This window comes from Saccopteryx leptura, chromosome 3, assembly GCF_036850995.1.
Source record: "Saccopteryx leptura isolate mSacLep1 chromosome 3, mSacLep1_pri_phased_curated, whole genome shotgun sequence".
NCBI classification, from domain to species: domain Eukaryota; kingdom Metazoa; phylum Chordata; class Mammalia; order Chiroptera; family Emballonuridae; genus Saccopteryx; species Saccopteryx leptura.
In genome coordinates, this window is record NC_089505.1 from 187,108,708 (window position 1) to 187,131,850 (window position 23,143).

At 45.7% G+C, this 23,143-nt stretch overlaps 1 protein-coding gene and 1 non-coding gene across 2 annotated transcripts in view; one reads left to right on the top strand and one right to left on the bottom strand.

Moving 5' to 3' along the window:
- Window positions 1-23,143, bottom strand: part of NQO2 (N-ribosyldihydronicotinamide:quinone dehydrogenase 2) — a 698,677-nt gene that overhangs the window by 48,153 nt on the left and 627,381 nt on the right. The gene's annotated exons all lie outside the window — the stretch shown is intronic.
- On the top strand, window positions 7,710-7,785 carry TRNAG-GCC (transfer RNA glycine (anticodon GCC)). The gene has a single exon. It is a non-coding gene; the product is annotated as a tRNA-Gly (tRNA).

Genomic DNA, 23,143 nt, shown 5'->3' on the forward strand with positions numbered 1-23,143 from the left:
TTAATCAATAAATTATGTAATCTGTAAGGTATTTTCCCCTCCGAGGAAGAAAGAAGTGTGTAGCCATGAAGTGTGGAATAGCAAAAACTTTATTTAGTAGAGCACATCCTGGACGAGGTTCTCTGGTCCGCAAGATGGGCCAGAGAAGTGGTGCAGATTCTTCTGCTGGGGAGTAATTTATAGGGTAGGTAGGGTGATGGCGAGTTGATATGACATGGCAAAATTTCACTGGTTGACAGACAGTCGTTCTTTTTCAAAGGGCTCCTGGGAAGTTTCTTTTGGCAGGCATGGGTGTGGGCAGTTCCAGCCAAAGTTCCGGGGCCTGGTTTCTCACATGACCTTCCCCCATTGCCAACTGACCTCACATTCTGACCTTTTATGTTAGATAGGGGCACCGCTATTTGTCTGGCTACTTCCTTCTGGTTAGGGGCATCGTGGGGAAGGGGAGGTCAGAAGGTGGTGGCTCTGAGGAGAGTCACATATTTGGATATAGGAACATCTGTTTGTAACTCAAGAAACTTCGTGGATGCGGCCCTTTAAGAATCTAAAAAAGAATAACAAATATGAGTAATATGCTGACAATTAGAAGAGGACCTAGGATAGGAACAGTCCAGGTGAGGATGGGTGGCTGCCATCAGGGGTTAAGTGGGTTGTAGGAGGAGAGACTCTTGTGCAATTTCTCTTGCAGATGGTTGAGGACATTGATGTTTTCTTCCATTGGGCCAGTCTCATTGAATAGCACTGCTCCCTGCTTTAGCTCACTCTGGTGGCAGGTTTCCAGTGGGAGGGACAGGAGCAACAGGAGGGTCTGCAGGGCCCCTGGTAAGCCGGAAATGGGTAGGGCCCAGTGGTTCTGACTGCCAGCGGTCCTGCATGGGTGCAAGCTTGAGGCAAGCGACATGGTACCAAGGTGTTTGCCTGAGGAGATTGGCTGCAGTAGGAGTAGTCAATATTACTATATGGGGTCCCATCCAAACTGCATGTCAGGGGTGGCATGTGAAGGAGAAAAAAAGGGGTCCCATCCACTCCCATAACTGAGACCTGTGAGGGAACAAGAGGTCCAGAGTGTGAAGGCAAAACAGAGAAGGTAGCCTCCGTGTCCACAAGAAATAAGATGGACTTACCCTCTCCTGTAGCATTACCCTGGGCTCAACAAGGGTGATGGGGGTCTCTGAGTCTGGGCCGTGTCAGTTGTCCATGAGGTCTAGGAGTTCGAGCGGTGGGCCTGCCTGGCTGGTTTGGCCTTCCATTTGGGTGGCTTGTCCTCCGCATAGAGGCGCTGAGGAAGAGCCTGTTGCCCAAAAGGGGCAATCGCTCCACGAGTGACCAGGCTGCTTGCAGTTAAGGCAGGGTTTAGTGGGTGGCCTCGGGCAGGGCACTGCCAGGACCAGTGACCCTCCTTGCTACATTTAAAGCAAGCTCCTGATGGGGTTCCCCTTTGCAGCCCAAACTTGGGTCGGGCACTTTCTATGCCTTGGCCCTGTTGCTCTGCTGGCTTCAGGGCTGCCACAAGAGCCTGGGTTTGGAGTGTTACCTTTTGCTGCATGTTGGCTTGGTGAGCAGCCTCAGCCTGTTCCTCCCACCCAACCATTAAAAACCTAAAATGTCATGTTTACCAGGTCTCGGATAAGGGTTTGGGGGTTGAGAATAAGAGGAAGAGGGTTCCTGGGAAGCCCAGCACCCAGATCCAGCCAAAAACGCTGGAGCCAGAGGCAGGACAAGGCCAGGCCTTCCTGCAAGAAGACTGGGGTTGGGCCATGGGGTCAGGAGCCCTGCAAACCCATGTGAGGGCCAATGGCTGGCGGAGGAGGGCCTGATGGGGGAGAGGCTTAAGAACACAGCGGAGAAGGGAGGGGCTCCTGGCCGGCAGGGGAGGGGGCTTCCTGAAGGGAAGAGACCTAAGCGAAAGAGGTCCACAGAGCGACCAGAGAGGGGTCCTGAGAGAGGGGCGCCCCCAGGGGTTGGGCAGGAAGGGGAGAGAGTTGGAAGTCAGCAAAGGAGGAAAGATCAGGAGTGGAGGGTTTGGGTGAGCTTTCTCTGGCCAAAAAGGACCTGCGCTGTTGAGCAGGCGGCACAGAGATTAGAATAGGAGCGCAAATACCAGAAGCCCTGAATGTAAGGGATCTCTGACCATTTCCCAGATTTTGGCAATAGTTAAATTGGTGAGGATGTTAAAATCGAAAGTCCCTTCAGGAGGCCACCTGGTTCGATTATCCAGTGGGTATAGTGGCACAGCCACAGCGGAGAAGATCAGTTTCTTTGTCTTTAGGGAGGGAGAGATTTTGGATAAGGCAACTCCAGGAGTGTTTTTGAGTCAGGTTTAGATTCCTGTGCCTCTATGGCCACCCTCAGCCCTCGGAGTGATCAAAGATGAGAATTGGCATCTCGCAACTCAACCTCTGGTCACCAGATGGTTAGGTACAGTGGGTGTGTCTAGGACGTCTCCATGGACACACACGCATTTGGAATGGATAAGAGGTCCCTGATGCAGCTGCGATTATGGACAAGGAGTCTTGGCAGAAAGAACTGAGGGGACGCTGGAGGCAGGGAACTTACCGCACCGTGTGCCCAAGTGGGTGGGAGGTCGGAGCTCCTGGTTCTTCCTTAGAAGGGAAGGGGAGAGGAGCTGCCCAGCAGGCTTCAAACTCCTCCCAGGTTTCAGCACCAAATGTAAGGTATTTTCCCCACCAAGGAAGAAAAAAGGGCATAGACACAAAGTGTGGAATAGCAAAAGCTTTATTTAGTAGAGCGCATCCCAGACGATGTCACGCAGATTTTTCCGGTGGGGGGTAATTTATAGGGTCAATATGGTGATGGCGAGTTGATATGACATGGCAAAATTTCATTGGCTGACAGATGGTTGTTCTTTTTCAAAGGGCTCCAGGCTGTTTTTTGTTTTGTTTTGCTTTTTACAGAGACAGAGAGAGAGAGTCAGAGAGAGGGATAGATAGGGACAGACAGACAGGAACGGAGAGAGATGAGAAGCATCAATCATCAGTTTTTCATTGAGACATCTTAGTTGTTCACCCATGCTTTCTCATATGTGCCTTGACCATGGGCCTTCAGCAGACCGAGTAACCCCTTGCTCGAGCCAGTGACCTTGGGTCCAACCTGGTTAGCTTTGCTCAAACCAGATGACCCCGCACTCAAGCTGGCAACCTCGGGGTCTCGAACCTGGGTCCTCCGCATCTCAGTCCAACGCTTTATCCACTGTGTCACCGCTTGGTCAGACCGGGCCATTTCTTTTTGGCAGACATGGGTGTGGGCGGTTCTAGCCAAAGTTCCCAGGCCTGGTTCCTCACGTGACATTCCCCCATTGCCAACTGACCTCACATAACCTAATAAATTCAATTTTAAAAAAAAGAAAAAAGAGAATGGTTAAAACAAAACAAAACAAAACAAAAACTCTGAATACTTGTATGTTTGTAAAGAACTTTCAGCACCTTTTTATATAAACCTAAAGAAATTGGGAAAGCCTTGGTGTGTGGTTTTTTAATTGGGTGCATTTAGTGATGTGATGCTTGCTCTTTACAAGACACTGGGCTGAGGAACTCTGGAACAAATATAGGAGTTCCACCAACCTTTCTTATTTTTCTCATAAGAGTAAGATGCAGATAGGCCTGGCTCAGCATTCCTTTCAGAAATGAGCTCCTCTACAAAAAATGTTGAATACTACACATTTTAAATTGGGTCTTCAAAAACAAATTCATTTGAAAAATAGGTAGTTCAGCATCACCTACCTTAAAAGTTGTGGCTTGTGTTGTCATAAATAAGGTTCTCAACCTAAACTGATTCTACGCTTTGCCACTTCAGGCACAGGGTAGATCCTCCAGCTGGTTATGTGTCAGTTTGAGAAGAACATGTAAGGTACTGTCACCACATCATACCTTTAACTTCATGAGGATTCTCCTGGCCTGAAATGAGAATGAATTGTTATGAATGAATGGTGGAGCCTCTGTAAAGTTATGGTGGTTTAAGGACTAGGTCCCCAGAGGGGCATAGCATACAGCAGGGGTCCCAAAACTACAGCCCGCGGGCCACATGAAGCCCCCTGAGGCCATTTATCTGGCCCCCGCCGCACTTCCGGAAGGGGCACCTCTTTTATTGGTGGTCAGTGAGAGGAGCACAGGATGCGGATGCAAAGCATGGCGTCGCTCACGTACAGTACTACTTCCAGTGACGCGGGATGCACACATCACGGCTCCGGAAGCGCGTCATATCACTTGTTACAGCTAGCAGTGACAAATATGGAATCGGATTTTGGCCATCTCACTAGCCAAAAGCAGGCCCATAGTTCCCATTGAAATACTGGTCAGTTTGTTGATTTAAATTTACTTGTTCTTTATTTTAAATATTGTATTTGTTCCCATTTTGTTTTTTTACTTTAAAATAAGATATGTGCAGTGTGCGTAGGGATTTGTTCATAGTTTTTTTCATAGTCCAGCCCTCCAATGGTCTGAGGGACAGTGAACTGGCCCCCTGTGTAAAAAGTTTGGGGACCCCTGGCATACAGGCTCAAATACAGATGTGTTTTGTCAAAGTCAAAACATATTTCATATCAAAATTAAGCATAAACATGTATTTGTTACAGCATTTATAAAATGAATCCAAAAACAGAAAAAGATTTAAAAATATAGAAATATTAATGTAAATTTGAATAATCCACCAGAACAGATAAAATTTGCCCTAACTCTCTAAACTTTATAGTCCAGGCTCAATTTCAAAAGGCTTTTAAGGTTTAAATAGAAATGATTCTCTTATTTTTATTTTAGTTCCTCTAAAATATAGACAAGCATGTCTTTGCAAAAATTACTTGTATATCTTTGCTGTTTAGGTTAGTATTTTGAAGTTATAGTGTTGACACAATATTGAGGTGCATGTGATTAAAGAGGATTTTGTCATTCTTTACAACAGGGGCTCGGTTGAGAGTTGGCTGATGAAATAATCTGTTTCTTCTTCTTACCCTCCTTACTTCTGTACCTTTTTATTTTGTAAGAGTCCCTGTTATTCCTCTTTTGTCTAACTTTGTAGTTATATGTTTAATTGTACATAAAGCATACAAACACCCCATTAGTAGTGCTCATTTACTATCCTGTGTTTGCAGTTCAAGTATGAGAAACACCTCTTCTCAAAAAGAGATTGAGATTCAAGTTCTAGTACCACTGCATTATCTTGGACCAATAACCAAGACAGGAAATCCCTAAAACCATATCCTGGTAGAAAAATAACAACTAGAAGTAGCTTAAAAAGTAAATTTGGTGCATGTGTTTTTTCAAGTCATTTTTCAAATAAATCAGCAGGTATTGGTCAGTATGATGAGAGAGGGTGACAAAGAAATGTATGATCATGTGATTCTCCTTCCCTGCTACAGTTACATTGAAAAGGCAAAATGTACCATATTTCCCCATGTATAAAACGCACCTTAATTTTGGGGCCCAAAATTTGAAAAAAAAAAAAAAGTGCTATGTAAAGTTATTGAACTCAAGTTTTATTCATAATAAAATTTATACAACTCCTCTTCACTGTCAAAACTCCCATCCATGAGCTTGTCCTCATCTGTGTCTGATGATGAATCACTGTCTTCATAGATTGCCTCATTCTCAGTTCCATCTGTAGCATTTGAAATGCCACAACCACTGTATAAGACACACCCAGATTTTAGACCCCACGTTTTTCATAAAAGGGTGTGTTTTATATATGGGGAAATATGGTATATACATGATATGGTACAATGATATAGAAATGGCCAGTAACTCTTCAATATGAGCTATAGATAAATGGAGTAGGAGTTCAGGTAAGAGAAATCTGACATGAGCTGGAATCATCAGGAAAAGCTGCAGGGGAGAGATGGGTGGGACTTTGAGTTCATTGTTGGAAGAAGATAGTTGTGGAGAAGAGGATGCATTCTAAGTTAGGTAAAATTATTGTACAAGGACAAACTGAGAACAGGAGGAGAGCGTTCAAGAATATGATTCAGAGCCAAGAATTTGTGCTGGGTGGTGAAGAACAACCTTGAATCATTAGGAAAGAATCTTAAGAGCCGGACATTTGAGCTTCTTGCTTGGCCATGTATAATTGGGAAAGGAATAAATTAATTTCTCATAAATAAAATTATCCATTGTACACTTTTTCCTTTCATTCAGTTCCGCCACTTTCCCCTCCCAGTCTTGTCAGTGACTATGAAAAAGACCAAGTGAATAAATTTTATCTGGGTTGCCTTGTGCCCTTATGGTATTGGTATGGCGCAGGCCAATCTGTTTAGGCTTAAACTGCATTTATTTCTTAAAAAACAAAACAAAACCAAAAATCCTGTTTTCAGGAATATAAGAGTAACGAAACAGTGGTATGTAAACTACTGTCAGTAGAAACTGCAAGGACTTCTAAACATGTAGTATGAATCTTGGGTGAGTATTTAGGATCTTTTTAATTGTTCCCAAATGTTGTTGAAAGATATTTATTATAACTGCTTAACATGTAGGCTGTTCTGATTTACTGCAAATGTGTGCTCTTTTGAATTTACTTTTAAAAATAAACTTCTTGGTTTAATTCTTTCCCTAGTGTTCAGTTTGTTGATATGTTACTTCCAAAGCTTTTAATGTTTTAAACATTTAAATCTTTGTTTTGCATGTAGTTGAAATGTCTTCAGAGTTATATAAATATTGCATAAACTCTCAAAGTTTCTTAATTCCCTTCAATTATCCTTGTTTTATGGCAAAGTAGTTAAGAATAGGAACACCAGTATCCTCCAGATCAACTCAAGGCCTAGTTTCTCTTGTGGTTAGCTGAATTACCTTTCTCTCTCTTTTTTTTTAAAGACTATTCATTTTAAAGAGAGAGAAACAGAGAGAGAAAAAGAGGAGAGGAGCAGGAAACATCAACTTCCATATGTGCCTTGACTGGGCAAGCCTGGGGTTTTGAACCAGCAACCTCAGCGTTCCAGGTCAACATTTTATCTACTGTGCCACCACAGGTCAGGTGACCTTTCTCCATAGTTGGTTTTTGTTTCTTGATAAGTGAGACTTATCCTGTCTGGCTGCTGGGATTCCGAGGGCGCTGCCAACAACATGGTGGGTGCTCCAATCATAGCTGGTTATCTGCCCCCACCTGCCTTTCCTCCTTCAGCTGGGGTTGTTGCACTCTGTGAATCTTAGGGGCTCTCAGGTTTTATAATGACAGAGGCAGTTTACAGGTCAAACCTGTGAGCCAGAGTAAGTACCCAAATATTTGTTCAACCTGGAATAATGAGTTACCAGGTAGAAATAGACCGAAAGAACAATTTTTAGTAAATACATCTTTTGTTTTAAATAAGCACCAAACAAACTGCAAAGCTTTGAGAATCTGTAAATTTAAGCTGTGGAAGTGATAAGAAGCCTATGCTGATTTCCACTGGTCATTGCTGACTTTGTACAAATATTGGTATTCAAAATTCACTTCTCTGTGTTGAAGTATAAGAATAATTTAAAGCAGGGGTGGCAAACTATTTCTGTAAAGGTCCAGAGAGTAGATATTTTTGACATTCTGTGGACCATAGGGTTTCTGTGGTGACTATTCAACTCTGTCATTGTAGCATGAAGGCTGCCGTGGACAATACCAAAACAAATGAGTGTGTTGTATTTCAATAAAATTTTACTTACCAGAACCTAATTTAGAGCAATGGTTTACTTTAGCAGTCACCAGAATGACCAGGATAGCTTAAAAACACAGGTTGCACCCTGGCCGGTTGGCTCAGTGGTAGAGCGTCGGCCTGCCATGCAGGAGTCCCGGGTTCGATTCCCGGTCAGGGCACACAGGAGAAGCGCCCATCTGCTTCTCCACCCCTCCCCCTCTCCTTCCTCTCTGTCTCTCTCTTCCCCTCCCGCAGCCAAGGCTCCATTGGAACAAGGTTGGCCTGGGCGCTGAGGATGGCTCCATGGCCTCTGCCTCAGGCGCTAGAATGGCCCTGGTTGCAACAGAGCAACGCCCCAGATGGGCAGAGCATTGCCCCCTGGTGGGCATGCTGGGTGGATCCCGGTCGGGCGCATGCGGGAGTCTGTCTGACTGCCTCCCTGTTTCCAACTTCAGAAAAATACAAACAAACAAACAAACAAACAAAAAACAACAAAAAACCCACAGGTTGCTAGGTCCTGTCACCAGTTTCTCACTGAGTAGATCAGAGGTGAGGCTTGAGAGTTTGCGTTCCATCAGGTTCCCCAGGTTGCTGATGTTCTGGTCTGGGACCACACTTTGAGAACTTTGATTTGCAGTTATTTTTATTTAGAATTATCAATTGACATATGACCTAATGTGCTCCAATTCTGGGATTCTGAAGTCGTAGTGTTTAGTTTCAAATGGAGCAAATCCAGTACTTAAACTTCTTAAAAGGATATTGAAAATATTTTACAACTTTTTGATAACTTGTCTTGAATGGTTATGGATGCTAACACTTCTAAAAAACACTAATTTTGTACTAAACTTCTAACACCATTATTAAAAGATACCTCTAGGCAAGATAATGCTATACCTCCAAACATTTCTGGAACAAAATTTCAGGGTAGTTCTTCCCTTTAACCCCTTAAGTTTTTGTCCAGAAACAGGCACCTGATTTCTGTTGATACACATAGAAAAAAAATTAATGAGCATGGTTGTGTTTCCACAAAACTTTTTTTTAATTTTATTTATTTATTTATTTATTTATTTATTTATTTATTTATTTATTTATTTATTTTTACAGAGACAGAGAGAGTCAGAGAGAGGGATAGACAGGGACAGACAGACAGGAACGGAGAGATAAGAAGCATCAATCATTAGTTTTTCGTTGTGCATTGCAACACCTTAGTTGTTCATTGATTGCTCTCTCATATGTGGCTTGACCGTGGGCCTTCAGCAGACCGAGTAACTCCTTGCTCGAACCAGCAACCTTGGGTCCAAGCTGGTGAGCTTTTGCTCAAACCAGATGAGCCCATGCTCGAGCTGCCGACCTCGGAGTCTTGAACCTGGGTCCTCGGCATCCCAGTTCAATGCTCTATCCACTGCACCACCGCCTGGTCAGGCACCACAAAACTTTATTTATAAAACCAGGTGGCAGAGGGGGCCTGAGGGGCCAGAGTTTACCAACCCTTGACCTCTAGGGTTTATCTTAACCCCCACTATATTTTAAAACTATTTGCACCTTTTAAACTTGTAAGAGTAAGGGTTTGGTTTTGTTCACTTTTGTCATTCTGCAGCTCAATGCCACTGCCACACGGAAAGACACAAAATGGCACTAAGTAAGTGCATACCAGAAAACCTCTTAGCTTGACTACTACGGGCAGAAAAGAAGTAAGGAAAAGAAACAAGGATAGGAAAATTAGCATTAGAGAATAATAGGAAATAATGGAGTGGAACTAAGAGAGGAGAAAAAGAGAGATCACAAGCTTGGGGCAGTAGAATCCTTGCCCATGAATTTGGGGCCAGGCGGGCAGCTATTAAAGGTGCTGATCTAATTAAATGAACTGACTATTCATTTTATCTAATAACTATACATGCCATGAAAGACACAGTCAAAGCTTGGGTTATTTTTGTTTCAATTAATACTGCCTTCCATTTTTTTTATGATGATATTTAATATATAGAGGGATAGTGAAATGTTAGTGCCTGAAGTTGCATCTTAGTGTATTTATTTTCTTGAAACAGTTCTTTTTAATACTCAGAACTTAAAAGTTCCCACCCACTGAGCAGCCTCTCTTCATTGAAGCACTCAGAATTTGAAGAAAATGTATACAAGGTCCTATTTAATTGGGTTTTCCAGAATTAATGTTATATTTGCATGATGTACTGGCTTACTCCTTCTTAAGGGATAATGTAACATCCTTGTTTTTTTATTTTGACACAAATACACATATCTGTGGCTTGCTTGCATTGATGAAAGTGCTAACCTCAAACATAAACTGGAAAACCTGGAAGACAAAGGTGAGAGAATTCTCAACTCTTAGAGAATAAAGCAAAATTAATCTGATTTTGCAGGCTGGGCTGTTACCCAAATTGCAGCAGATAAAATCACTTCATGGAGTGACAACTGCCAGGCCTTGGAGAGAGCAGTGTGACCTGCTTACCGGCTCTAAATGTACATGAAGGTCAAGGGGAGGGACAAGAGGCTTCACTCAGGACAAGAGTGTCTTGTGACAAGAAGCATATACCTTGGGGACCCAAATCCCATCCACTAGCACACGTCCTTTTCAGCCTCACAGAAGGGCTTAGTGAGGACACTTAGAGTTTATCAGCAATGTTTCAAAAAGTTGTGTGGGCAAAGTATTAAAACTTCTGAATTTATTTTTCAGTGATATGAAAGTTTCCGGGCCAGTTCACATGTGGTCAATTAGTTTAGCACCTAACCCCTCTTTAGGGTGTTAGTAATTTTGTGGGGTTTTTCTTTACATTTTAAATTAAATATTAGGAAGATCCAAATAGTTATGAATTTTTGCAGTATATTTAGTATATTAAAACAACAAACATCTACGATCCACCATCCAGTTTAAGAAACAGAATATTACTATTTCTGAATCTTGATACGCCCCACCCTAAACCATTCCTACCCTTTCCACCCTCACAGGGACTCATTAAGCTTAGTTTTGTGTTTGATTCCACTGCTTTTATTTATTTTTTCCCACTTCTACATTGTGAAGAATACAGTGCATTCAGAAAGGAATAAAGAATGATTATAAGGCGAACACATGTAACCACAACTGAGAGTGAGAACTAGAAAACTACCATCGACTTAGCATCCTTCCATACAGGGTCATATCCAGTTTGTCCCCTCCATCCCTCACAGAGTAACGACAATCTTGACTTGTGGAAATACTACTATTGCTTTTCTTTATAATTTTACTTTCTTTGTGTGCATCCCTAAAAATAGGTAGCTTATATATACATATACATACATATATATATATATATACATACATATATATATATATGTATATGTGTGTGTGTGTGTGTGTGTATATATATATATTATTATTATTATTTTTTTTAGGTGAGAGGAAGGGAAATAGGTTTCCTACATGTGCCCAAATTGAGATCTACCCGGCAACTCTTGTCTGGGGCCGATGCTCAAATCAACTGAGCTATCCTCAGCACCCAGGGCCAATGTTTGAACTAATCGAGCCACTGGCTGCGAGATGGGAAGAGAGAGAATGGGAGAGGGAGGGGGAGAAAAGCAAATGGTTACTTCTTATGTGTGCCCTGACCAGGGATTGAACCCAGGATGTCCACATGCCAGGCTAACGCTCTATCCACTGAGCCACCGACCAGGGCCTATTTTTTTTTTTTTTTTGAAGAAAAAAATAGTATGTCTCAGTTTTCAATGGTATGGTATGGTATTTTCTAGCTCTTTTTGTTATTGTTTCCTTGTTCCAGAGAACAGCCTGTATGATTATATCCTTTGAAACTTTAGGATGTACTTTATGATCCAATATATCATTATGTTAAAAATTTTAAGGGTTAATTTGTGGTTAAGAGGATATTCCACAATTATTTCGTATATTGTCTCTACATATGTGTATCTATTAGGTCATTTTTCTTAACTATGTTTTCAAATATTTTATATTCTTACTAAATTTTTCAGTCTACTTGTTCTATCAAACATTGAGAGCAGTATGCTAAACCCTCTCATAATTGGGAACTTGCCCATTTTATTTTGGTTCTGTTCAATTTTGACATATAAAATAAGAATATCTTTAGGTATGTATAAATGTAAAATAGTTTGTCCTATGGTACATTGAAGCTTTTTTCATTATGAAGAGACCCCCCTTTATCACCAATAAAGTTTTTGTCTCAAAGTCTGTTGATTCTTTTCTTTAGAATCTGTGCGGTAGAAGTTCACATCCTTTTGTTTAACACACATATCCTAACATTAGAGATATCATTTATAAATAGCCTATAGTTGGACTCCCTGACCTCTCATATCATAGTATTTGTCTTTTAAAAAAATTTCATCATTGATTTGAGAGAGAAAAATAAAAAGGGAGAGAGGGGTAGGGGAAGGGAAAGAGAGAGAAAGAGAGAAAAGCATCAACTTGTTGTTCCACTTAGTTATTCCATTTAGTTATGTATTCATTGGTTGCTTCTTGTATGTGCCCTGACCAGGGTTCAAATTTTGCATGCCAGGATAGTGCTTTACCCACAGAACCACCAAGCCAGACCCCACAGTATTTGTCTTTTAACTGGAGTATTCAGTCCATTTACATAGAATATAATTACTACTATATTTGGATTATATCTGCTAATTTAATTTGTATTTTCTATGTGACTAACCATTTTGTTTTATTTTTTCTATTCTTTTTATTTTGCATATTTTTTCCTCATTCAATTTCTACCTCTACTCATTTATAGTTATAGACTGTTTTTCTTTTTCATTTATTAACCTAAAAATTATAGCATGCATAAATTTTCAAAGTCTAATTTTAATCAATAACACTATTGTGTTGACTCAGCATGTGGAAGTCCCTGGTTCGATTCCCAGCCAGGGCACACAGGAGAAGCGCCCATCTGCTTCTTCACCCTCCCCCTCCCCTTTTTCTCTATCTCTCCCTTCCCCTCCCACAGCCAAGGCTCCACTGGAGCAAAGTCAGCCCGGCACTGAGGATGGTTCCATGGCCTCTGCCTCAGGCACTAGAATGGTTCCGTTTGCAATGGAGCAATGGTCAGTTGGGCAGAGCATCGCCCTCTGGTGGGCATGCCGGGTGGATCCCAGTTAGGCACATGTGGGAGTCTGTCTCTCTTCTTCCCCGCTTCTCACTTCAGAAAAAATACAAATAAATAAATAAAAGTAATACTATTTTCCTCCCAGATTATATAGAACCTCAAGACCCATAAATTCCATTATCTTACCCCAACCATATATATTATGTAGAGTTGTTCTTAATTTAATTTAAAAAATGAAGACATATCATAAGTACTCATTTATATTTTTATAGGCCCACATGTTTACTACTTTGCTTATGTTCTTGTTTCTCACACTTTCCATCGGAGTCCTCTTTTATGTCATTTTTCCCTTGCATCAATGAAAACTTTGGTGAAGGGCTGTCAATGGGAACTTCTTCAGTTTTTCCTTGTATGAAAATGCCTGTTTTATTCTTATTCTTGAATAAATTTTCACTGAGTATAGAATACGGGCTAGCATAAGTTTTTCTTTCAGTACATCAAAGAAATTATTCCACAGCCACTTAAAAAAACTTTTTCATTGATTTGAGAAAGACAGACTGCCTCCCAGGATCACTTGGCTGGTTTTCTCCGGAAAGCAGTGTGGACTGAGAGTCCCCATCCCAGCCTGCTAGCCCAGGCACTGCCTTGATTCTCTCCTCTGGGGCCTCGACACAGGGCCCTCAACACCTTGGCGTTCGCCCTCCCATTCCCAGAGGTATGACATAGATAGGGACCGACAGACCAATAAAAAATGAAATAGACGTTTCGAGAAAACAAGGGAACTTAAGATGAAGAGTATAAGAGAAGTGACAGGACCTGACATCCCACCGCCTTGGCTGTAGTCTACATTGTTCAAAAGCCAGTCCCTAACCGCTCAGTGGATACACAGGGATGTTTCTTCACAGGGGGCAAAAATCATAAGAAGCCACTCTGAAGGCTTCCACCACAGGGACCAAAAAGAGGCACTTGGTCTGATTCTAAGTCTCAAAAGAGACTGCTGGAAGTTTTCAGGTCATGGGATAACAATATATGAATTTCCTGTCATTTCAACACCTTAAAGCTACAGTTCTGAAAATGAGGCCAAGGTGGGAAGTGACCCCACCGCCCTGACACCCTGCTCCAGGATCACACAGTGGACCCAGGCTCGTTTAGATTGGTGTTCCATGGCATGTCACACCCATTCTTGTAACAATTACACCTTGACATTTGTGTGTCTGATTCATAGGATACTGGTCCATAGTGTTGGGAGGTATTATCTCATCCACACCTGAGGAAGGCCTTAGGGAAAGGAGTCTAGCTAGCATCATTCTCATGGTGTAGGTCAGGAGTCTGGGGAGCCCAGATACACAGAGGATTCCCCAGGATACCAGGGCACTGGTAAGAAAACAGAGGTCTGAACTCAGCCTTCTCCTATGACCTGGGGACTGGGTACATTCCCAGGGAGCTGTGGGGAAGACTGTGTTAGGTCTTGGTGTACACATAGCTATCGAGATGAATGGGCAAGTAGGATGAGCAGTCATCAGTCCAGGTTCTGAGTGGCCCTGATTGAAGGAGAGGCCTAGGTCACAAAACCTAGAAGGGATGACCTCACTTCCTTGGTGACAGAGTTCCAACAGAAATTAGGAGTCTGGTAACCAGGCACCCACATTCTAGAGACAGAGTCCAGTCAGGCTCACATGACTGCAGGCAGTCAGGAGAGTAGGATGTTTCTCCATTGCTTCCCGTCCTTCCAAGGATCTGGGCTGAAGAAAGACCAGAGCAAAAGAAGTTTCTCTTGCTGGCGACCTTGGTGCAAGCACCACTGCTGACCCCTCGCCCCCTCTGGCACAAGGCAGCCTCAGGTGACCAAGGGCAGCTGTGTGCAGGCCCATCTGTTCCAGGCCCCACCCCACCTGGGACCCAACCTGGGCAGCACCACACATACGAGGGGGCTCATCCTGGGCAGGAGTGGGTTGTGAAGGGTTGGAAGTAAGCAGGTCTGTCATGTTCATAGCCCTGGTCATGGCTCGCAGGAAGAAAAGGTGAGTGCTGGGGACCGAGCTTCCCTACCCATTTGTACATCAGGAGCTGGAAGGCATCTTCCCGTTCTCCCCCTGGCTGGAGGTCATTGCAGGTGCCTGTCTGTGCATGATCTGGGGAGCAGAAGGTGTTGTGGGCATCACCCCCAGCGGCGATGCCCAGGCAGGTCACTGATGCTTCCTGACCTGGTACTGGGCTCTGTCTCTACAGAGGTTCTTTAAGGACAGTGTAGAGGAGCTGGCTGACAGGCTCACCCTTAGCTGGAACAAGGGACCAGTGCATCAGACCAGGAGCATCGTCCAGGGCTGGTCTGAGGTGAGGCTGGCCAAACCCAGGACCCCTAGATCAGTGGTCCCCAACCCCTGGGCCACGGACCGGTACCGGCCTGTGGGCCATTTGGTACCGGTACGCAGAGAAAGAATGAATAACTTACATTATTTCTGTTTTATTTATATTTAAGTCTGAACGATGTTTTATTTTAAAAAAAATGACCAGATTCCCTCTGTTACATCCGTCTAAGACTCACTCTTGATGCTTGTCTTGGTCATGTGATACATTTATCCGTCTCACCCTAAAGGCCGGTCCGTGAAAATATTTTCTGACATTAAACCGGTCCATGGCCCAAAATAGGTTGGGGACCACTGCCCTAGATGACTGGGGTGGGAGTACCCCTCCTAAAGAAATCTGTAGCTCCAATCTTCCTCACCAGGATCCTGCTCGGGTAGAAATGCAGTCTTCACATGTTTGTTGGAACTGTACAGAAAAAAATTCTTGCTATCTGTGCATTTGGCTACTTTCTATTGTGTATCCACCTGCCCAGTTACCTTGTGGAGCTCCCAGCTCTACTGTCCGTTCCGACCTTCTCACCACACTAGAGAAGCTGGTTTGAAACAAACAGCAACACAAGAAGGAGTGGGGGGAGATGAAGGTATTGGACAAATGTCTGTGTAACCTGTCCCCTCACAGAGCTCGGAAAACCACTGCAGGCCATCCAGGTCTAGCGCTCTGGCCGTATTCCTCTCCACAGAGTCCCATGAGGAGGTCATTTCCCTCAGTGATGCGCCCCTTCGCTGCTCTTGCAACCTGACATGATTCAGTTCTGCTGCTCTTTCAGCAGGGTGACAGGAGCATCCCCACTGTGTGCTATCAGCCTGCATGAGTGTGCTAGGTCTGTCACAACACAGGAGTGCAGGTGGGGCGGGGGGAGTCCCTGATGCTACTCGCTCAGTCCCCGGTTCCATCTTTGCAGAGCTCCCATGAGGACACATTGGAGAGCTGTTCCACGTGCTGGACCACATTGTTTACTGGGTCAGGGTGCAGGTGCACCAGGCCAACAGCACCATCCAGGGCCAGGCCGAGGTGAGAGCTGGCCTGGGGAGGGGGTGTCTCCACACGCAAGACACCAAGCGCGCCAGGAAGGGCCAAGAACCTAAATTCAAATCTGGGTTCTCCCCCGGGGGCCGTTCCGGGGCTTTCCCCTTAGAGGGCACAGAGTCCCAAGCACACACAAACAGATGCAGACCTGACCCCTCCCTCTTGCTACGTGGGGCGATAGAAAGACACTCCTCACATTATTTGTAGGAATGTTAAAGACAAACAGAAATAGGCTCTCTCACCTTCCAGTAGACCATGAGGACACTCATGCTTTCCTGCCTTTGTAGTTTTAACTACCTGGCCCAGGTGTCCTGAGGAGCAGTCAGGTCCACTGTCCTTGCAGACGTCCAAGGACGGAGGTCGTTTGCCATACCAACGCAGCCACTAGGCACTGCTGGACGTTGGCCTAAGTCAGTTCAGGTGCCATGTCAGCCATACTGCCAGGGCTCTTTAAGTGTGCACGATGGAACGCACGTGTGTGCCTGGGTCACTATCACATAGAAGCAGGCTGGACGGTATCAACTGCAGACGTGGATTTCCTCACAATTCCAGAGGCTACGCATCAAAGAGGAGGGTGTCAGTGGGGCTGGTTCCTTCTGACTGGTCTCTTCTCGACTCGTGGATGGTTGGCTTCTATCTGGTGTCCGGTGGACTCCTCTCTGTGCTTCCCCGTGTCCTCCCCTCCTCTTCTAAAACCACTGGTCATACTGGATTAAGACCCAAACCCCTGCATTCACTTCACCTCAACTCCTTGCTTAAAGACTAAAACTCAAGTAGAGGCACACTCTGATGTTCCAGGGCTTCCAGAGTCATGGAGTCTGGGTGACACCATTCACACCACAATACTTACACAGTCCCCAGCTGGCGGAAAGACAGGCACCTGTAAAACCTGAACAGCTGCATCCAGATCCCAAATGGAAAAGGTTGCCTCTGTGATGCTGCCAACACCAGTTTTATGATGATGGCTGCTGCCTCATCCCAGCCCATCCCCGGGAGTCTCACTCAATGAAATTTCTACCAACACAAAGCAAGGTGTCCAAAGTAGTCACGGTGTTATATGGCATTCAATAGCCTCAGGGGACGCTGACTCACCAGTCAGCCTATCACTGGCCACATGCATTTGGTCCTTCCCGAGCCATCTGCTCAGATACCTGCCTGGTGGTCAGCTTTGTCCAGTCTGGAGCCTTCAGGCATTGCCCCCTTGGCTGCAGCTGGGTTCTCCATCGTGAGGGTCTCAAACACCATTTCATGTAAAAAGAAGAAAGATAAGTGTCTTTCTGGAAGGCAGTGGTTTGCAGTGTGTATCCCGCACACTGTCCCAAAACTGTGGAGGGACAGTGTTCCCCAGAACCTCTCCATCCATGTCAGGAGAATATCAGGCTCTGGTAGCTAAAAGGCAGGGCCATGCAGTCCCAGCTTTGGACAGTCGTTAGTTCTGACCTGCATGCGCTTGAGCAGCCATGCAACATCTCTAAGCAGCCTGTGTTCTCATCTCTAGAATGGGGATATTTCGTAAGGACTCACGGGGACAATGCTCTCCATATAGACTATTAATACCAGGAAATCTGTTGTTCCTCAGCTAAAAAGCTATGCCTAGATTACCGTGATAGTGAATCTTTTTATAAAAACTGCCCACTTTTGCAGTGCTGGTCAACCTGGTCCCTCCCACCCACTAGTGGGCGGTCCAGCTTTCATGGTGGGCCAATCACGGCGACGTTTGGTTGCTCCCCTACCAGCCCACCATGAAAACTGGACTGCCTACTAGTGGGCAGGAGGGACCAGGTTGACCAGCACTGCAAAAGTGGGTGGTTTTTATAAAAAGGTTCACTATCACCGGCCTAAAAGGTAACATTTGTATAAACATCACCCCACCCACCCAGCCTGGAGAGTACTTTTCAAACCAAGAACTTTGTTCAGTGTGGGCTCTCTTGTTACCCCGTTCCACACATCCCTGAGAGGCAGGGAGTTCCTGAGAGAGTTCCAGACTTCAGTCTTCCTGGAAATCCACGGTGATGCCCCTGATTGGATGTCCCTACTTGTCCCACCCAGTGTGCAGCTGAGTTAATGCTTCATCCCCGTAAGCCCTGCAGGATGTGGGGGCCCTCCAGGGAGGTGAGCTGGAGAAGGTGGCGGCCTCCATGCTACCAGCTTTCCCAGCTGGAAACATCTCCCGCATCTCAACCTTCATGACCATCCACCCAGCCTTCTCCAGAGCCCAACATTCCTGGACCAGCTGTTTGCTAGGTGAGCACACATCCCCTTTTTTTTATTTTTAAAATTTTTCTGATGTTAGAAGCGGGAAGGCAGTCAGACAGACTCTCATATGTGCCCGACCGGGATCCACCCGGCATGCCCACCAAGGGGCGATGCTCTGCCCATCTGGGGCATTGCTCCATTGCTGCTGGAGCCATTCTAGCGCCTGAGGCAAAGGCCATGGAGCCATCCTCAGCACCTGGGCCAACATTGCTCCAATGGAGCCTTGGCTATGGGAGGGGAAGAGAGAGAGAGAGAGGAAGGAGAAGGGGAGGGTTGGAGAAGCAAATGGGCGCTTCTCCTGTGTGCCCTGACCGGGAATTGAACCCGGGACTTCCACAGGTGGGGCCGACACTACCGCTGAGCAAACTGGCCAAGGCCCACATCCCCTATTTAGCACAGTGATCCCTCTGCCCAGTGCTAGCTGTTTCTACAGAATATGACCATATCGCTCTGAGGCTGTTTGCCAAGGCTCTGAAAAGTGGGGTGATGGAGGAGAAACCTCATCAGGTTCTTGCAGAGACTACTGTGCAGAGAAGCTGTGGCAGGTACTTACCTGGTGCCTGGTTCTACAGAAAAGGCTGCTAGATGGGAGGTGGTTGTATATATGTCTTCCCCAAGAAGACACCTGCCTTGCCATTCAGTGGCAGGTGGCATTTCTGAGGATGGAAAATCACATGGAAAACAACTTCTCAAGGAGCTTGGGAATCCACTTAGCTGACCTTGTCCTGGTCTTTGGTGTTGCTGCATTAGAGAAGTCTGGGCATAACCGGGGGGGGGGGGGCGCTCAGGCCCACTCCGATATCTGGGATGGTTCTGGTTGGAGTTCCTTCATTCAATGTGGTGTATTAAGCACCGACTACAAGTAGGAATTTTTGGAGACACTTAGGCTAACTCAGTGAATGAAGCAGATACAATCCCCGGCCTCGGTTCTACTCAGTGAATCAGACAGTCACAGTAGATGTCATTCGCAGGTCCTGGCCACCGTCCATTGTACATGATGCCATCAAGGTCTTTACCACATCTGGAGGCTTATCTCCTTATAATGACCAGGGTGACACACCAGAGGACAAAGTAAAAATGTGAGTGTGGTCTTTGTGTCCAGCACAAGGAGGGCTTCTTGTGTCAATGTAGTAGTAGTTGAGGGTGGGGAGAGCCCAGCAAGACCGTGACCTTATACATTTTCTGATTCCCAAAGAAGGCTTGAGCTCTGGTGGCTTCTATTCCAAGAGATCAGCAGTGAAAGAGGACTGTGGTGGGGCCTCGGCCTCACAGAACCGGGAGGATGGGTGGGCTGAATTGTCTCCTGGAGTTCCTAACCCACCACAGTCCCATCTAGCTCTGCCTGCACCTCACCACAGTCATCTCCCCTGACCACCAGCACCAGGCTAAAGGCAGGAGATGTGGTGAGCAGTCTGCTCACAATTCTGTCTCCATCCTCAGGCCCGATCACCTGGTGCATGGAGGGCTGGGGTGGGCAGAGTCCAGGACCTTCTGGAGAATTGTCAGTGGCAAATAAACAGTCACACAGAGCTTGTATTAAGCCTTTCACTCTAAGGACAGCCACATGTGGGTCGGTGGAGACCTGGGGCTGTCCCCTGCATACGCAGGAGTAGGCACCCAGGCATGGTCTCAAACAAAGGTGCCAGGGGAGGGCAGTGTGGAAGAAAAAGACCAGCGCTCTGACTCTGTCGCCCCACTGCCTCTCCCATGGCCACTGCTTCTACTGTGGGAACCTGGCCACACTGGGTGAAGGGTTTCAGTCAGCCCCTCATTCTCCCCTGGTTCCGGCTGAAGCTGGTCTCAGTGCTGGTTAACTCCCTTGCCTTACCCCATGTGGGCCACCCCCAACTCGTCTGCGTTGAGCTGGAGCATCTACAACCTACCTTGTTGATGCCAGAAGGTGAGGGGTCAGCAGTCTGGGAAGATGATCTGGGTAGGGGCGGTTCATGGGCCGGACTTCCCTGAAAGGCAGCGGCATCCTTCCTGTTTGGAAAGCCATGGGAGAGTCAGGTGTGTGCGTAAAGCTCTCTTCCTCCTGCCGCAGGTCCACCTTCAGTTCCAGAGCACCGTAGAGCCAGAGGAGGGTACTGCTCAGGGGCCAGCGCCTGGTCCAGCCAGAGGCCCTGCCCTGGTCTAGCCAGGCCTGGAACTGTACCAGAAGCCAAGATGGAGGTGTCTTTTTGAGCCTTTTAGCTTATTATCTCATAAGTTCTAAGCAATGATCCTAAATAAATGATGTAAGGGGAATATACCCCAATACTATAATAGCAAAACAAAATAATTCCCCACAAACCAGGTTATTTATGCAAAATATAGTCAACTTTATTAGAAATAAAGTTGTTGATTAAAACTATGTGTAGACGTTACCTACTTACATATATATCCAAAATATAATCAGGCCCATCTATATGTTACATATGAAGTGATGCTCAGTGTAGAACTTATTTTTTTAAATAACTTGTAAAACAGATTTAGATTTTCTGACAATTATACCAGTGTAAAGTGACACAGGGAGAAATAAACTTAGGAAATGGATGCAGCACAATGTTAACACCTATGAACTCTAACAAGTGGGACCACGAGAAGTGACTGTTTCCTGCTTAGTATATTTTCTGGTTTTTGTACAAGGATCATGTATTCATAATCTACGTTTTAAGACTGTATATTTTTATATACTGTACTTTAAGAGTCTTCAAAGGTCAATAATCTCACATTATCAATAATACCCTTCTAAACTTTCCCGGGTGCCATTTTATTTCTGAAATTGTCTCATCAAAGCAGACTAGTTGATAGGCTACATTCTCCTTCCCTCAGTGTTTAGTTTGATTTGCTATTTGAGCAGCGATAACCACAGAGTAGTTATTCACAGTATTTAAAAGTAATATGGATAGAAAGAGTATTTCTTTGGCTGTAATGAAAATAATTCAAAAGAACTCCCTCCACTAAACACTTTTCTCCATCATTTTCCTTCCTCGCTGTGCCCAGAATTTAACACAGCAGTGAGATTCAACTTAGGAAAACATAGTGGTTCCACTGAAACAGGCTGGGACGGAAACAAGGTAACTAACTAGACTCTGTCTTACCAGAAGAGCCACAGTTCAGACACAGTTAGAATAAGCTACAATTAAAAGTAAAACCAACATGTCAGAAATGTTCAAGCAAAACATTAAATATGGAAATGCAACCTGTAGGCAAGCATTTCAAAAGATGTGCTGTGTAAGATGGAGTCCCACCACGTAGAACCACGCAGAGATGGGGCTGAGTCCTCCAAAGGCGGTCCGTCACTCTCATGCTCACACCTGGCACTGAAGAGGAGACACCTTTCAATTCCTATTTCCTTTGACTTGAAACCAGCTGGTCTATAACCCAAGCCAACAGACCCCAGGTGTCCACCAAGAAAAACCTAAATGTCTACTCTATGGGAACTTTAAGGTTCACTAACTTTAACTAATGTTAAATTTGATTTTTGAAAGTTCTATGTGGGTAATGGTGACCCTATTGGACCACCAGACACTTTCCGACTGTCATACCCCTTACCACCACCCTACTGGGAAAAGGCAGCCTCCTTCAGTAGCCGTTGATACCAAACTGCCCTATGTCCCTTGCAGTTGGGAAAGTTCTGGCCAAGGACTCCTGAAAAAGAGGATCACAGTTGATTGATTTCTGAGACAGTCTTTTTCTCCCTGAGAACAATAGAGTGAAGACAAGACTCTGCTCCTCTCTTTGATGCTGGGACCTGCTGCCACCTTCCTGTTGCTGGCAGCCACATTGTATCCAAAAGGGGTAGAGGAAAGAAGCTTACCCTGACATCATCCAGCAGCTGAATCAGTCATGGGTCCGCCTACCTGTGGACTTGTTCTTTTGTGAGAAGAGCTAATCCCTATATAGTAGTTTCAGCCACACCCCCCAGTATTGTTGCTTTCAGTCGGCAGCCTTCACTCTGAACGAGATTCTTACAACTGCACCTGGTGGGCAAGGTCGTGTCATTTTACGGTAGTGCAAGAAACGTGTCAGTGTAGGAGCAGAGGGGCACAAGGAAAGACGTGAGAGACGTGAAGGGATCATCAGCAGTCTCTCATGTGCTGCAGAAGGGATCCTGAAGACACACGCGGGACATAGCCCTCTGCGGGGGGGGGGGGGGGCGGGGGGGGCGGACGAGCTGGACACCCCCGTGGATCAGAGCGTGAGCAGAGGGAAGGGAAGGGGTGAGGGCGGGAGAGGCCCGGAACAAGGAGCAAAGGTCCAGCCAGGCAGGTCCTGGAACGACAGACTGAGGATGGCGGACTTATTGCCAAAGGCCACAGGAGACCACCGTAAGCTTTGAGGAAACGACATGAGCACACAGACGTCTCCATGAGGTTACTGGGGGCTGGTGGACGAGCAGCATGAGGGGCCTGCCGATCAGGGAGAGCAGAACCTACTGAGGGTCCATGATGTCAACTCCCCACGCGAACTCGAATCACCGGCCCAGGAGAATGGTCTGGCGGGAAACCGCAGATTTGAGACAGGTGACACACGGGGTTCCGTACGGAACCGCCATGGTCGCCACAGTGGTCAAGCAGACACCAGAGCTGCAGAGGCGGCCCGGCCCCCAGGCCTGGCTCCGGGTTCTGCTAGCCGCACACGGGCCGTCTCTCGGGCCCATTCCAGCCGGGCAGCACCGGGCTGGGCCAGCCGCCTCCTTGGGCCCCAGACAAGAGGGCGCCAAGCCTCACCTATCTCAGGCCGCCCTAGAGGTGGCCAGACTGCAGGGTCTCTTTTCGCCCACTAAACGAAGGCCAACAGAAGGAGGAGGCCGGAGAAGCTGCTGCCCCGCCCACTGCCCTCATATCAC